The sequence below is a fragment of the Columba livia genome, chromosome 7, assembly GCF_036013475.1.
Source record: "Columba livia isolate bColLiv1 breed racing homer chromosome 7, bColLiv1.pat.W.v2, whole genome shotgun sequence".
Taxonomy (NCBI): Eukaryota; Metazoa; Chordata; class Aves; order Columbiformes; family Columbidae; genus Columba; species Columba livia.
The window spans coordinates 7,760,912-7,775,459 of record NC_088608.1 but is presented as its reverse complement, the minus strand read 5'-3'; the positions used below and the strand labels follow the sequence as shown (position 1 = coordinate 7,775,459).

The window sequence follows — 14,548 nt, the reverse complement described above, 5'->3', positions numbered from 1 at the left end:
CCTGCACAGCACAGTGAATTTCAAGTTTTGAAAGAAACATGTAAATCTACAGCAGCAGAGACCTGATAATATTTTTACCCTTGCTACTGGCAAAGCCTCATCTACTGCCAGCAGCACTAATCCTGGTGTTCACCAGCAAAGGGCCTAAGGCATGGTAAATAAGGGTACGGGTCTCTTTATCCTAAAAGGGAATACTGTATATTTAGCTGACGTGATCTGTTTCTTCTTTTAACAAGAACTGGGAAAACATTTTTGGTATTTCAGGCAAAAAAAAGCATGTTTGGTCCATCACCAATGACCACCATCAAAGTTCACAGAAAATAATTCCTTAGCATTCCCATTACTGCCTAGTTGTTCCCCAACCACATTTAAAAATCTAGCCTGCCCATCCCAGCATTTCAGCACAATTTTTATTGACCTACTAACCTGTAACTCCGGGAAGCCTGGAGCTAAGAATGCAATAATGACTAGCAAATACAAGTCCCCAAACAGAGTGTAATAACCTTAAGTAAACTACTGCCAAGCAAAAGTCCTGCAGATCAAACAGTTCCCACGAAGCCTTATGCTATTAACTAGCAAAAAAAGTCCCATGATATCTCCATAGTCGTGCCCAATAACAGAGCACTGCACTCTGTTTACTTACATAGCTTATCTGCAATCCAGTAATGTATACACTCAATCCTCAGATGTAAATCACTTGTCTATTTAATGTTACTTCACTTGCTAAAAACTTTCTACTGATAAACAAGGGGTTTATCTGGAATATCAACTTTTAAGGGACGTAAAAATTTACAGTGGATGTTTATAAATCATTTCAATTCAGGAGTCAATTTTATATTATTATGTGGAGAAAAAGAATTGTACATACATGAAGTTAGCAACAATGTAATATTTATAGGGCTCTGCTTTTTCTTGAAGGAAAATCCAAGGCCAAATCACACTTACTCTACCTTATTTCAGTCATTTTCTGGGTAAACCAATCTCAGAAGATAGGCAGTAGGTCTAACACGCTACTAAAGCCACCAGAATCAACAACTGAAAGCCTGATCAGACAGCAGTGGGTCACTCAGCACTCTGCATTTACTTTACACCCTATGGCTTTGTGTATTTTAACTCGAACTCATTTCAAAAAGACCTCTTTTCTGCCTAATGTACTTCTCCCATTAGTACAATCTCCCCCTGGTGATTTGTACAATGTGGAGGACTCAATCTTTGAACAAACAGGAATGAAAATTAAAAAAAGAAATAAAGCTCGTTAGGATGCTCCTGCCAGGCTCACAAGAAAACCTGCAGCCTCTGAAGCAACAGGGCTCCAATGCTGACACCACCAGCTTCCCTCCCTGCGCCACAAGATTGAAAACGGAGGAAAAAAGGCGGACTGCACGTTCTCCCCAGCCGAGGAGGGGCAGAACCCCGCGGCGGGGCCGGGCGCGCACAGGCGCGGTGCGGGGCTCCGGGGCGGCCGCCCGGGGGATCAGCGCGGGTGGCTGCCCCGGGGAGCCGGCTCTCCGCGGCCGAGGCGTTTTGAGGCTCCTCCGGCCCGAAGGCAGCTCTGCAGGCGCGGAGGGCGGCCGGTCGGCGCCGCAGGGCACCCGGCCTTCCACACAGCGCTGCGGCGGGCGCGGCCGCCCCGGGCTACGTGGCTGGCGGGGCGGGGAGGAGGCCGGGCCGGCGGCGGGGAGCGGCGGCAGGTGCCTCCCCCCGCCCGCGGGCCGCGCCCGTCCCCGCGCAGCTCCGCGCCCCCCGGGCGGGGGAGCGGCAGGCGCCGCCGGGGCCGGCGAGGGGGAGCCGGGGAAGGGGAGGAGACGGCGGCGGCGGGGCGGGCAGGAGGCGCGGCGGGCAGGTGAGGGAAGGGAGGCGCGGGCGGCTCCTTACCTGCTCGGCGGTGGAGCATGCTGCGGCGGGTGGGGGCAGCGCGTCCCGGCGGGCCGGGGAGCCCCCCGCTGCCGCCCCCCGCCTGGGCAGAGCGGCTGCCGCTCCCCGGGCCGGCCGCCCCGCCGCCGCTCGCCTCTTCCGCTTTGTTCCGCCGCGGCGGCTTCTCCCGCTCCCGTCGCAGCCGCGGGACGCGTAACATGTGCCTGGGGAGGGCGGGCGGGCGCCCGGGGTGGCACTTTCGGCGGGGCGGGGAGCGCGGCGGCCGGGACCCTCCGCCCCCGGCCCCGCGGAGGAGCGGGGCTGTCAGATCCAGCCCATCTGCCGCGATCGCAATCGGTCGCAACTGAATGGCTCCCGCAAATCTGCGCCGGCAGCAGGGGCTCGCCGCGGCGGGGGGGGGGCGGGCCGGGCGGGGGCGGCCATTGTGTGCGGCGGCGGGACCGCCGGGGTCCCCCGGGCTGGGGGCGGCCGGCGGGAGCTGCCCAGGGACGGGGCGGCCGGGGGCGGGCGCCGCGCAGCGTCCTCCCGGCGGGCTCGGGGCAGCTGCCCTCAGGCCGCCCTTGGCCGGTGTGAGCGGGAAAAAGGCCTCGCTGTGCATAGCCCGGAATGAAAAGCTCACCTCAGGGTGATGCCACCTCGGTTGCTTTCGGAGCCTGCGAGCGATGGCTCTCGGCGCTGCAGAGCCGCCCGGCCCGGGGTGACCCGGGGAGCGCTGAGTGGCCGCGGCTCTGCCCGGAGAGGTCGCCCCGCAAGGCTGCTGGGGCCCGGCTGTGCGACACGGGGTTACAAGACTTCAGGTGGATGGAGAGTCACAGGCGTGCACGGCATGCTTTTAAGACCTCGTGTTTAATGGATAAAGAATCGCTGATAGCTTTGTCACCTGGCAGTCAATAAATTGCAAGTCAAACAGTTTTCCCAGTTACAGTAGATCACACTGGTGTTATTTTTCAATGTGATCAGGTCATTTCTAGCTACAATCCACTTAAGAGAACCTAAGTGCAGAATGAGCAAGAGCTCAGGCAGTATTTTCTGGTTTAATTAGAGAACATGTGAGATAGTGGTCTTGAAAACAAAGTGAGAAAACCTGAAATGATACAAACGAGACAGCTGGGTATGCTGGAGTGAAGAGTCTGCAAGCAACACAAGGTACAAAGTAACTCCTCATTATGCTGAGGCAAAAATTAAAGGGTAGAGCTGTATCTGAGAATGAGAAATGAGAATAAATACTAGTGAAATAAAGCTTCAAAACTGAAGGTGGCAGGAGTTTTGCTGGATTTTGAATGTGGAGGTTTCTGAGCAGAGGAGTAATATGCTCTCAAGAATGAATAAATCACTGGGATTAAATATACCACCAGAAATAACACCTGGATTTTACTGAACAGATTGGCTGTAGCTGAAAACTGTGTGTTTTCGAGAAGGAACGTCTTCCTGTGGTGATACTAAGAAAATCTTTGCAGCCACATGCATGACCATGGCGTGTTAGATAAACCAGCAGGCAGGTGTGTTAATGGCATTCCTTTTGTCTAGTACAGAATGGGAACCTCCAAAATTATTTGAATCTGTCACAGTGTCCTTTCCATGACAGCGGCTCACACAGGACCTCGGTCTCTCCTGGTGAGGCACAATGGCTCAGTTTTCTGAGGGCTGTCCTAGAGTCCTGGGCCAAAGTCCTTGGGTTTGAGTGTAATTGGGTCAAGTATAAAGCCTATACTATGTTGCAAGTCCGAGTAAATGATACAGTGATGTTCTTAAATACTACAAAACCCCCATGAAATAAAGCTGCAATGAAGCGTGAGAAGGGAACTAGGCAGAATGGCAGATAAAAGGTCAGATTCTCCAAATGCAGTAGAATTTGGGGTCTCTAAATGGATTCTTATTCTCCGTTAGAACAGGGTTTCATTGTTTAAACCATGATCCTGTAGCAGTCACGTAGTACTGAAGTAATGTCTACTGATGTGTTTAATTGCTTTGTTGTGCAGGGAAACACTTTGAGCAACTCTCCTAAGAACTAATTTTCATTACTGAGTTTAAAATATGTTAATTTTCTGTTTAAATAGAAATGATAACATCCCAATAAAATATAATCACATTATAATGCCTGTTGCTTGCACAGTCAACCTAAATCACGTATCCAGATTCCTTTATAATTAGTGATTAAAACTGCAAAAGCTAAATGGTTTTTGATGCCTGGGTAACTTAAGGGTGGTTACACTGGATCTGCCCAAAAGGTCTGTGTAGCTCAGGATCATTTCTCTAACAAGGGCAAACCTCAATGTCCAGAGAAAGGTACAACACTTTGCTGGAGCTCAGGGACATCCCAAGCCCTCTCTGTGTTTAGTACATCTCACTAGATCTCTTCCAGTCTCCAGCTGAACCCAGGTGTGCTTTTAAAATCTACGATACACTCTTGCAGATGCTCAGAACGTTGCTTACATGCTGCATGAAAAATCTCTTCCTTTCATTTGTTTTTCTATATGCCACCTGTTAGTTGCAACCATGTCCTGTATTTCCTGCGTTGAAAGAAGCAGCAATTTGCTGCTCTCCATGCTACTCACGTTTTTAGCTGTCATTCCCCTGCCTAAGTTACTGCTTTTTCAGACTCAGGAGTCCCAGTTGTCCCATAAATGAAGCCATCTCCTGCTTTTGATTACCCTTTTCTGCCCTCTTTCCGAACTTTTCCACTACTGTTGCACCTTTTCTGAAATGGGGGACCAGAACTGCAACTGGTATTCAAGATGCAGTAAAATCACCAATATTATCACGATCCTTTCATAAGTGTGATTCTGCAGATCTTAGAATCCTGTGCTAGCCTAGTCAACAGGTCTTCCTATTAGACCACAAATTATTGCATAGAAAGCTTTTATTTGAAGACCACATCTATGCACAGTCCTCCTTTCCCAGATTCCTAGTGAAATCATTGAACGATTTCAACAGATATGTTAGATTAAACAGGACTGCGGGAATGAAAACATGTATTGCCAGTTCTTTAATTATTTTGAAGTCCAGGCTTACATCCACTGAAATCAAAAGCAATGGAATTGGTCTCCTACTCTGTAACTAGAAGTGATTTAGAACTTAAAAGAACCAGTATTTATCTACAATTTAAAGCTATAATTACAGCTTGAAAGTGTTTTTTATGCATATCGAGCTGTACTGTTACTGACAACTGAGATGCTGTTCTTCTGTATCTCTTTAAGATTAATAGTGTCTCAGTTTCATACACAGCAATAAGTACATATTCCAAATCATTAATTATTTCTTGTCCCTAGGCTTGCCCAATTTTATCTAGCATAGACATTTATAAGACGATATAGTAGTCTTCAAAGAAAATTCATGTCTTTGCTTACCATTGCTTTGGAGCGATACTGAAAACGCAATGCTCATACTTCAAAACACTAAAATGAAGTAGGTGATAGCAGTAGTGATATACATTAGTGATAGCCATCGTTTTAAATATAGAAACTTAACTGACAAATGCAGTAATTGCTCAGTATAGCAATTTTTTCATTTTCTCAGGGACATCAAGCTGCACAATGGCACCTGATGGGGACACTCACTGAGCACTCTGTGCTGGCAGCAAAATCACTTCATGGATCAGCTGCTCGAGGAGAAGTTCCGGAGCAAACTGGTCCCAAATAACCATGTTGGTATTTCCCAGTACAGACCGGTAAGGAGTACAGGAAGACTCACAGTCTGGCTGCTGCCTTGTGCCGACATCTGTTCCCATCAGCTCCTTCTGCTGATGGTTATGATCAGCCTAAAAAGGATGCTGTAATGGTTTTCGCCTTAATTGAAATTTAGTATTTATATCTTGCAAGAGAATTCTGCATGTTTTCAATTGACTGAAGAAGGGGTCAAGTGCTGCCATTTGCCCATTTACACATGGCAGAACAGAAGTGAAGGGAAATCCTGATGTTCCCATCACTGGGAGAAGGACAGCATCTGGCTATTGTTTTTAAGCATTTATAACAGTGTTATTAGAGAAAAGAAGGACTGAGAATGCTTACAACTTTGATCCGTGTTTGTGGACGGATCTCCGAGGGCTCTGCAGGAAGACAGGTACTTCCTTTGCATTTGATCTCTCTTCCCCAATCAGGAAGAGTGGAAGACCATAAAAATACAATAAACTTTACAAGAACAACACCGTACGTACTTGTTTCTCTCAAAAGGGCTTAAGAGGCTCTCGACTTGCCTGGTAGAGGACTAAGAATTTGCTGAATGAAAAACAATATTGGATTTACTATGGCATTATCAGGAACTGAACTGGGAAGAATTAAAGAGGTGGCATCAAACTAACGTCAAACCTCCTCAAGTACTGAGCCGTACAGTCATCTGCCTGTTCTGGCACCACGTGGATGCAGATAGGCTTATCCCTCTGCAACATAAATTACAGCAAACTAAGTATCTTGCAAAAGCTAGTAACTCCTTACTGCTAAGCATTTGCTGGAGATTAATCTAGGTTTCTGGTTTTTGCTTATTTAAGACTCTGCTTAGCTAATCAGGTGGTAATAAAACTAAGAGGTCTGTATTTTGCAAGTTTTTATTCATTTTTTTAAATCTCAGGGGAATATCTACATCAGCAAGAGTTTGCAAATTCCGAGCTATGCTGATTTAAGTAGGAAAAAAATATGCTCAGGTCTTTAATATCTGATGAATGCTGCCTTATATTTGAAACCTTGTCCCCAGTGGAACCCATTACAATAATGTTTATACAGGTTTATGCTATAAATGCACAATATTTTCCCTACAGCAGATTATGTTGGAATTTACTCCTGATTAAAAAAAATATAATGTGCAAATGCACTATATCGCAGAATATGGGTTGCCATAGAGATAATTATGCCCTTTTATTAAGAAATAAAGCAATGGAAAAGATAATTTGTCAACATAAAAAGGGCTCATACAGCAGGCAGAACTGATAGGAAGCGCACGCTGGATCTCCTGCAACGTGTGTAAACGAGGAGCCAGCCAAATCCTACAGAATTAAAGGGAACTTTGAGAAAGCTGTGAAGTACCTGCCCAAGCTCTTTCACATGATTACAGTCAGCACTGGAGCTACACAGGAAAAACCAGGTGAGCGTCCTGGACAAGCGTCGCTACAGATCTAATCTCCACTTCTGCCAAAATATGGAAGCACCCAGCGCGGGTGGCTGCGCAGCTGCCCAGGGCACACAGCGCCTGCAGAGAGGTGCTGGTGTCGCAGGAGAAAGCTGTACGATGACAGTGATAGATCAGCACAAGCTTAACCTTAAATAACAAGAAGAGGCGATGTCGCAGCAACACTTTGGTTGTACAGGTGTCCTGCTTTCAACTCAAAAAAGGTGTCCTGTAATAGGCCCAGACAGATGACATGGGTATCTACATTCATGATTTTCTCTATATTAAAAACCAGTGCACCAGCACAGAAACAGCAACATACTTTAAAATAAACTGCCTCAAGACACAAGGATGGGGCCCTTCCCTCCTCCTGCCCTTGCCAGTACACATCCCCTGACAGGGGACATCCTTCACATGGGCTTCTATGCTGTGGAGTGACAAGGGCCAAGGACAAGAGTTGGCCCTTGGACAAGGACACTTCCAAAGACAGGCCTCCCCTTCCACACCTCATCATGTAATGAACCACGACACAGGAAAATGTTCCCTAGTCATGGAGAATGGCGTAAGATTGTCACTGAGCCTGCTTTAAGCCATAAAACCTTTTAAACTTCCAGGCAGTGATGTGGGAACTTCATTTCCCAGAGAGGAGTGAACAGGCTGACAACACACAGTGCTGTGACATGAGAAATGCCAACCTTATGATTCACACACTGACCTGGGACACAGCAAAACTCTGGCTTAGGCACAGATCTCTTGTATAAGCTCCATTACTTATAATATTCAGAATTTTATTTTTCTCCGTGAAAAGGGAATTATGTTATTTCTTGTCTCATCCTGGAGGCTGAGGAGATGAAAACCATTTCTCACTTTGTGTACAGACTTGAACAATGAGGCCCTGTTCTCGCTTGGGGTCCTGAAGTCTTGCTTTAATGTAGTTTAGGAAAAATAAAAGTGGTTGAGCATTACAGAATGAAGCAGAAATGTTCAACTTGATTATTTAACTTTTCTTTCACAAGTGAAACTGCTTTACAGGGAAAGGTGCTAACCTGACTTGCATGACTTCACATACGTTTCATCGGGCCCTTCTACAACGGCCATCGGCACTGCTCTGTTTGTAGACTTTATTAATGAAACAGATTGCTGATGTACCATTCCTTTAAAAATAACAAATTCATAAATTCTTTATTTCTCTGTCCTTAAACTCACCCCACCATCCCAAACCCCATGTCACAGCTTGTCTGTGCACTACTCATTTCTATGAGACATTTGGACATCCTGTTTTTATAAGAGTCCAAATTCTCATTTATTGCCTTGATACAAATCAAGGTTTTCCTCTGTAAATAGGAAACAGAAGCTCTGTGTATAGATATGGTTTTCCAGTCTTAGAGAAGACTTCAGGGCAATGCCACTGTTACTCATAGGAATTATTCTTTGCTCTGTGAATAATTCCGATAAAATAATTGAAATTAGCTGAAGAGTGAAATATGACTCAACATGAATAAGTGTGGCTGTGCCTAGACATTAGTGAAGGACTAAATTCAACACCAAATAATAAAAAGAGACTACAGAGAAGTTTCCATTTGGAAAGGTATGATTTTTAAAAACGACTAGATATTCTCTGGGCAACACCAACAGATAATTGCATATTCATTTCTTGTGGATGGTGATGTTGGTCTGTTATTTGGTTTCCTATCTGAAAGCTGGGGTACGGTGTCAGGTGACCCCTGGTCTGACGTTGCCCCCCGTGCGGTACTTTTGGGTGTGCTCAGCTCTGCGCCGAGCCCAGAGCCGCGACCTGAACCAAAGTCTGTGCTTCAGGACACACGGACAGAAAACCTCCCATTCACACTCAGTTTCACATAAAATCAGCTCCAAGTATATTTTTTTTCCTAACCCTAAGTAGCCACTGAAGTAATATGTGTATCTGCATACACACAAGAGTTTGTTCTTGTGAAAAATCTAAAGCAAACAGAGAACCATGCCAAGATTATACATTTCATTTTCCAGCATACAAATGAGGATCTAATTTACTCTGGGCTGTTCAAGCATTTTGCTTTTAACAAACATCCATATGTCAAATAGATCTTCCACATACTTCCCTGCTGGAGTTTTTTTCCTTTCAACTTGGTAGGGAACATTTGTGATCCTTATTCTACCCAATATATCTAAAGAATATATTTTGCTCAAGGCCTTCTCTTTTTTAATTTAAGAGAAACAAATCAATTCATGGCCCTGGCAGTCTCGCTATTATGACAAGCATACATCTGTGCAAAAAATACCCCAATCCCTAATTAATTACAGGATGTTATTATCATTTTTAAATTTAAAAGTGGTTAATTTATTTAGTTTTATAAACATGATTGTATGAAGTTACTTTTTAAAGAACACTTTGCCATCTTTTGTCTGCAGGTTTAAAATCTAAGTAGCTTAGCATAGATACGGAGATATTTGCCTGTATAAAATATATTTTATATTCAAATGGTTCCAATTCCTTTATGTAATGACTTGAATAACTGAGGCTTGACACTTCACTCCTGACTCATGCAGCATCGATGGGCAGTGTTAATGGGAGTCTTCTCCAATTAAAGGAAACAGACTGAGAACCGTATTATTTAAAATTAATACTTGTTATGAATGTAAAATGCTAAAATCATCACAGGTCATATTCCTCAATATAACACAGCACATCAAATTGAGCTCAATTTTAATTCAGCTTAGCAAATACTCTGAAAAATATGCCAAATCAGACTTAAAATGACTCATTGTTGAAGGAGGTTTACTTATTGATCAGGAATTAGTGGAACTGATAGATTTCGAACAGCTATAAACTTTTGTGAGATGCCTATTTTAATTTGTTTAAAAAACAGTGATCAGTCTTGAATATTGAGATAAATTATATTTAAATGTGCACTTCTTTACTGCATCTTGCAACAAGTGTTCTAGCAGCTGTCCAGTCCCTTCCCTTGATTACGGATTTAGTATTTACAGTGGACTTACATAGTCCATAAGGTTCATTTGTAATCTTTAATATATTCCCTCTTACTTTTCAGTGATCTTATTAAAAATATGATTTATAAGGCAAAGACCAAAACATTTGCTTTTCTGTATACTCATTGTCCACACTGCTCTCATCCAGTTCAGTCATGAAAAAGTATCTTTAACCAGTGTGGTGTGAGATGGGCATTGTGCCGGGGAGTCCGAGGAAGCGAGCCGCCTCCATTCACAGATAATACAATGGCAGTGCCTTTTGTGGCCTGTAACTACATCTGCACTGCTCACTGAACCATCCAAATTTACACTCAGCCAAAGAAAAGAACATTTGGCCAAAAATCAGATACATTTTTAATTGGTATCCTAATGTGCATATTCAAATACTAATCCTTGAAGCAGTATCTGAAGTGGTGTTGTCAACTCTGTTAGATGACTTGCTAGCCTTATATGTTTTTATGTACATTTTTGATAACTTTTTTCACATGTAAAGCCACAAATCAGAAGCCCCAGCTTTAGAGAGACATGTATGCTGTTAGAATGTTGGTTGGAAACATCTGAGTACCTGTGGTGACTGAATGACTCTTAGCTGCCGAACTCACTTCTGCTTTGCCGTGGCCAGCCTCACCTACAAACACTAAGGAACCTAAAAGGAATACATCCATGGGTTTTTTTACAAATTTATCATATATATCCACTGCTGTATCCAGCAGTGTTGTAGAGATGTCGCAAAGAAAACCCAAAAACCACCATCACCACCCCAAGGAAAAACCCAGCCAAACAAAAAACTGAGACAGAGATGAGAGGCAGGTGTTAGTGGCTGATAGCACTGAACTCCTTATACCTGGCGTTATCCACTGGCAAGGTGGTGTCACAAGACAGGTGGACTGAATATCAAGAAGCAAAGAAGAAAAAAAGCTTATGCTCTTAAAAACCACACCAAACCAAACCAATCTCTGCCTGCTGATCACAGGCTACAACACTTTTGCAAGATAATTGATTCCAAATACAGTCTGTAACTGACATAAGTATCATAGACCAGAGGCAACTTAGCAGAAACTTCCAGAAAGGGTTTAAATGGGGTTTCAGCCCCAAGATCTGTCTGCTTTGACCTTAATTCCCCTCAGCCCAAATCACTTGTTACTTGACAAGAAAAAGATACTTGTGCAGAGCATGACCTTATTTAGCTGGGGTAGCATTGGCTTTTTTTCACAGCCTTCATTACTGTAATATCATACATAGAGTTATTCATTTGTTTGCCATGCAACTTATTCCCCTAAGATTAGTCCTTTTCTAGTCAAGCAGTTTAAAGCTAATCACAGTTGTTATTTTAATCTGTGCTCACCATCAAGAATTCTTGCAGAGCTATTTTGTTTCTTAGCAATTATGGTCTCCCAATGGAAGTTTCTGATTACAGCAAAAGGAACCTGTTTACTACTTGCCACCTCTTTAGTATACAAACATTAAACCCAGGAACATAGAAGCATGCTAATGCTGGTGATGAAAGCATGGCAAACCTATTTAACAAACTCTGGTTTTGAAATACAGTGATGGAGAAATGCCACGCCATCTTCGCACATTTGTGCTCATCCCCCTCTGTGTTTTTCCTTACTCTAATAATCTAACAAGGTGCTGTGGATCTTTCATTCATTTTGCAGTTCTCTTGTCTGAAATGAAGGATATCCTCACTTTAAAAAATATGTATATGTCAATATAGTAACTAAATTAATGCTGTATGTTTTACCTACAATTCTCCTAGCTTCTCTATATATCTTCTTCATTGTCAACAAAACAAACCTTTAGACGGAAAGTTATGATAATGGAAACTTCTTTCTACAGTAATTTTTATTCACTCTGTCAGTAGCAGCAAAGTGACATACAAGGCCTGAAAATATTATCTACATCAATATTTAATGAACTGTGATTGTTGTCTTATTTTGTTTGGTATGCATTAAAAAGAAATGTTGCCATTGTGACTTTCTTCCTGTATCCATGAGGAGACGAGAAGGAGGAAGAGGAGGAGAGGGAAGCCAGGGGAGGGGAGGAAAGAGGGTGGGTGAGGAGGGGAAGGAGAAACCAAACCTCAAAGCATTAAATGGTTCAACTGTAAAGTCACATACAACTTTATTGGCAATTCCATGCTATTCTGTTCTTCGGTTCAGTTTTCTACTTCTCTTTTGCATTCACAATGCCTATTCACAAAGTCTAAGTAAAATTATCCTAGATATGGGGATAGTCTTTTCTTCATGTATGCAAGTAATTGCCATCAGCATCAAAGGTTTGGTCCTGGTTCCAGTAGTACTACTAATAAAATTCCCTCAGAATGTCTCAAGAGCAGGCTCTGACACTTGGATATTTAGGCAAGCACCCTATGCTGAAATACCAATTCGTTCTTCTGTTAAAGGAACTAGTCATTGCTGACACTGATCTATGGTTCAGGACTTAAAAGTTATGTTCTGTTGTCAAGGTCAATTAGCAAAGACTGCAGGAGCAAATTTCTGCATCTCATCTTGATTGTCCATGTGATTCTGCCATAAAAATTATATGGAGTAATACACATTAGCTGAAATAGATAGAGCATTAAATGACTATGGGAGAAACAACACTGCAGGGGGATCCCCTACCCCTGACCCAGTTCTGTCCTATTTAAAGTTCTTTCCAGACAGGGTAAGGCAGAGAAGTCTAAAATAATCCAGTGTTCTGGTTCAAGCTGACACACTGAGATGCACAATCACTATTGTGATTGCACAATCATCTCCAGTGATAGATGTTGGTGATGTACATTGACAGGGGTCAAATTTGTCTCAATTTGGTTAAATTTATTTTCTTTAAACTTGGGAAAGGGAGGAACCACTAACAAGTCAAATAAGCTATCATTTGCATCATTCTTCATGTGAAAATAATAATTGTTAAATGTTCAGTATAAGAAAAGTGATGTTAAAAAAGTCTGCATCTCCTCATACCAGTGAGGTACCTTCGCTCGTTGTTGTAAAGGTTTTAAACAACAGAACATCTGAAGCTGGGCTAAAGGTCTGTTTTAGCAGAAAGCTATAAAATGTGACCTAACCATAGTCAGTTCTCCTGGGACGGCAATTACAGCAATAAATGTTCCACAGCAGATGCTAACGCCGTGTATAAACAGTCATCCTTTAAAATGAAAAGAAATTTTTGCCCCCACATGTCTTTTAGAGTCCCATTGTACGGGTGGAAATGTAAGGGAAATGTAAAATTGATATGCGAACCATGACATCGGCTTTAGTCTCCTCTGTCCTAGCCTGGCCGCGATAAATCTGTCCCGGCTGTAAGTAACGCTGAAGGAGCTAAATGGCCAGAATTTGTGTCTGTCTTTTTTATTAGCTGGCCGAGAGTAAAGTAGGGGTTATCGGTCAATGTCAGGTTCAGCGCCCAGTGACCCACTGGGTTAAAACTGTGGTAGTCACAAATCAAGAGCATAATGAAGTCGGAGAAGAGGGCTATGCTGATTTATTAGGACATCTGTCTGGCTGCAGCCAGCCTAGTCCTGCCCTGCGCAGCGCGAGCTATTAGCATAATCCCCGCTATAAAACATCCCAGAGCTTTAAAAGAGAGAAATAAGCTGTTCAAAGAAGACCGGCAAAACCAGAACAGTTTACCTTGTAATGCTTATTGTAAGTCTTAACTTTTTATGCCAATACCCTGTAAAAGTTATATTAAAAATAAATTAATATTAAAAATAAATTCCTGTCTCCAGTTTTCTAAACCCACTGAATTTTCCTCTGAACGTCTGCTCATAATAAAATAAAGTTTCTACCCCTGCTACTTTTCAAAGACTTCTTCATCTTTTAATCTTTTATTATTCCTTTATATCTAACCATGGTAGTGTCATTCACATATAATGTTATCACCTTCATTCTTACAAAAATAATCTCCTGAACTCTGTTATCTTAAATGTAAACTTCAATTGTTGCTGCCAATTATTTTTTACTATTTTCAAAAGACAGCAGAAAGTAAATAGAAACTTTGTGAGTGATAAAGTCCGTATAGTAAATTCTGTGTGCTGCAGATGCTGTAATACTACTTTTTGTCCTATAGGCTGAGAAGTCTGAGAGGCGGGTACAATCTAGTACTGTCATGTCACTTTTTTTTGTACATGAGGCATTCACCTGAAAAATCAGCGAAACCATTATTTCTTCCTTCAGATGAACTAAGGTGAAATAGGTGTTCAACTATGCAGATTAAATTATTCCCTGAAGATTATTATATATCAGGCTGTATATTAATAAAGATTGTCACCACTTATATGCCTTCAGGTAAAAAAAAAAGTTAAATAGTGCATTTAAAAATATATATATGGCTATGAATGTTGAATGAATTTCATCACTGGTATTATTCCATTTACTATGTATTAAATGTTGTCCTGGATAGGAATTTAGCTGCTAACTATAAAAATATGAAATAGTAAGTAGTTAAGAAATAGATACTAAATACTTAAGAAAAGATAAAGTACAAGCCAAGTTTTTCAGACCAGCTGTGATAATAACAATTCTATACAAATTAAAAGTCTAGAAGAATTAATTTTAAAATGATCAAGAGATAATTAACTCATTAT

At 42.5% G+C, this 14,548-nt stretch overlaps 1 protein-coding gene across 3 annotated transcripts in view; it reads right to left on the bottom strand.

Moving 5' to 3' along the window:
• NCKAP5 (NCK associated protein 5) overlaps positions 1-14,548 on the bottom strand; it is a 487,324-nt gene that overhangs the window by 237,685 nt on the left and 235,091 nt on the right. For 2 of the 3 annotated variants that reach the window (XM_021296523.2, XM_065069581.1), the window contains exon 1: positions 2,495-2,941. The exons of the other annotated variant lie outside the window; for it this stretch is intronic. The gene's annotated coding sequence lies outside the window, so the exon portion shown is untranslated. Of the gene's footprint in view, positions 1-2,494; positions 2,942-14,548 lie in introns of those variants that run through there. 3 annotated transcript variants of the gene reach the window in all.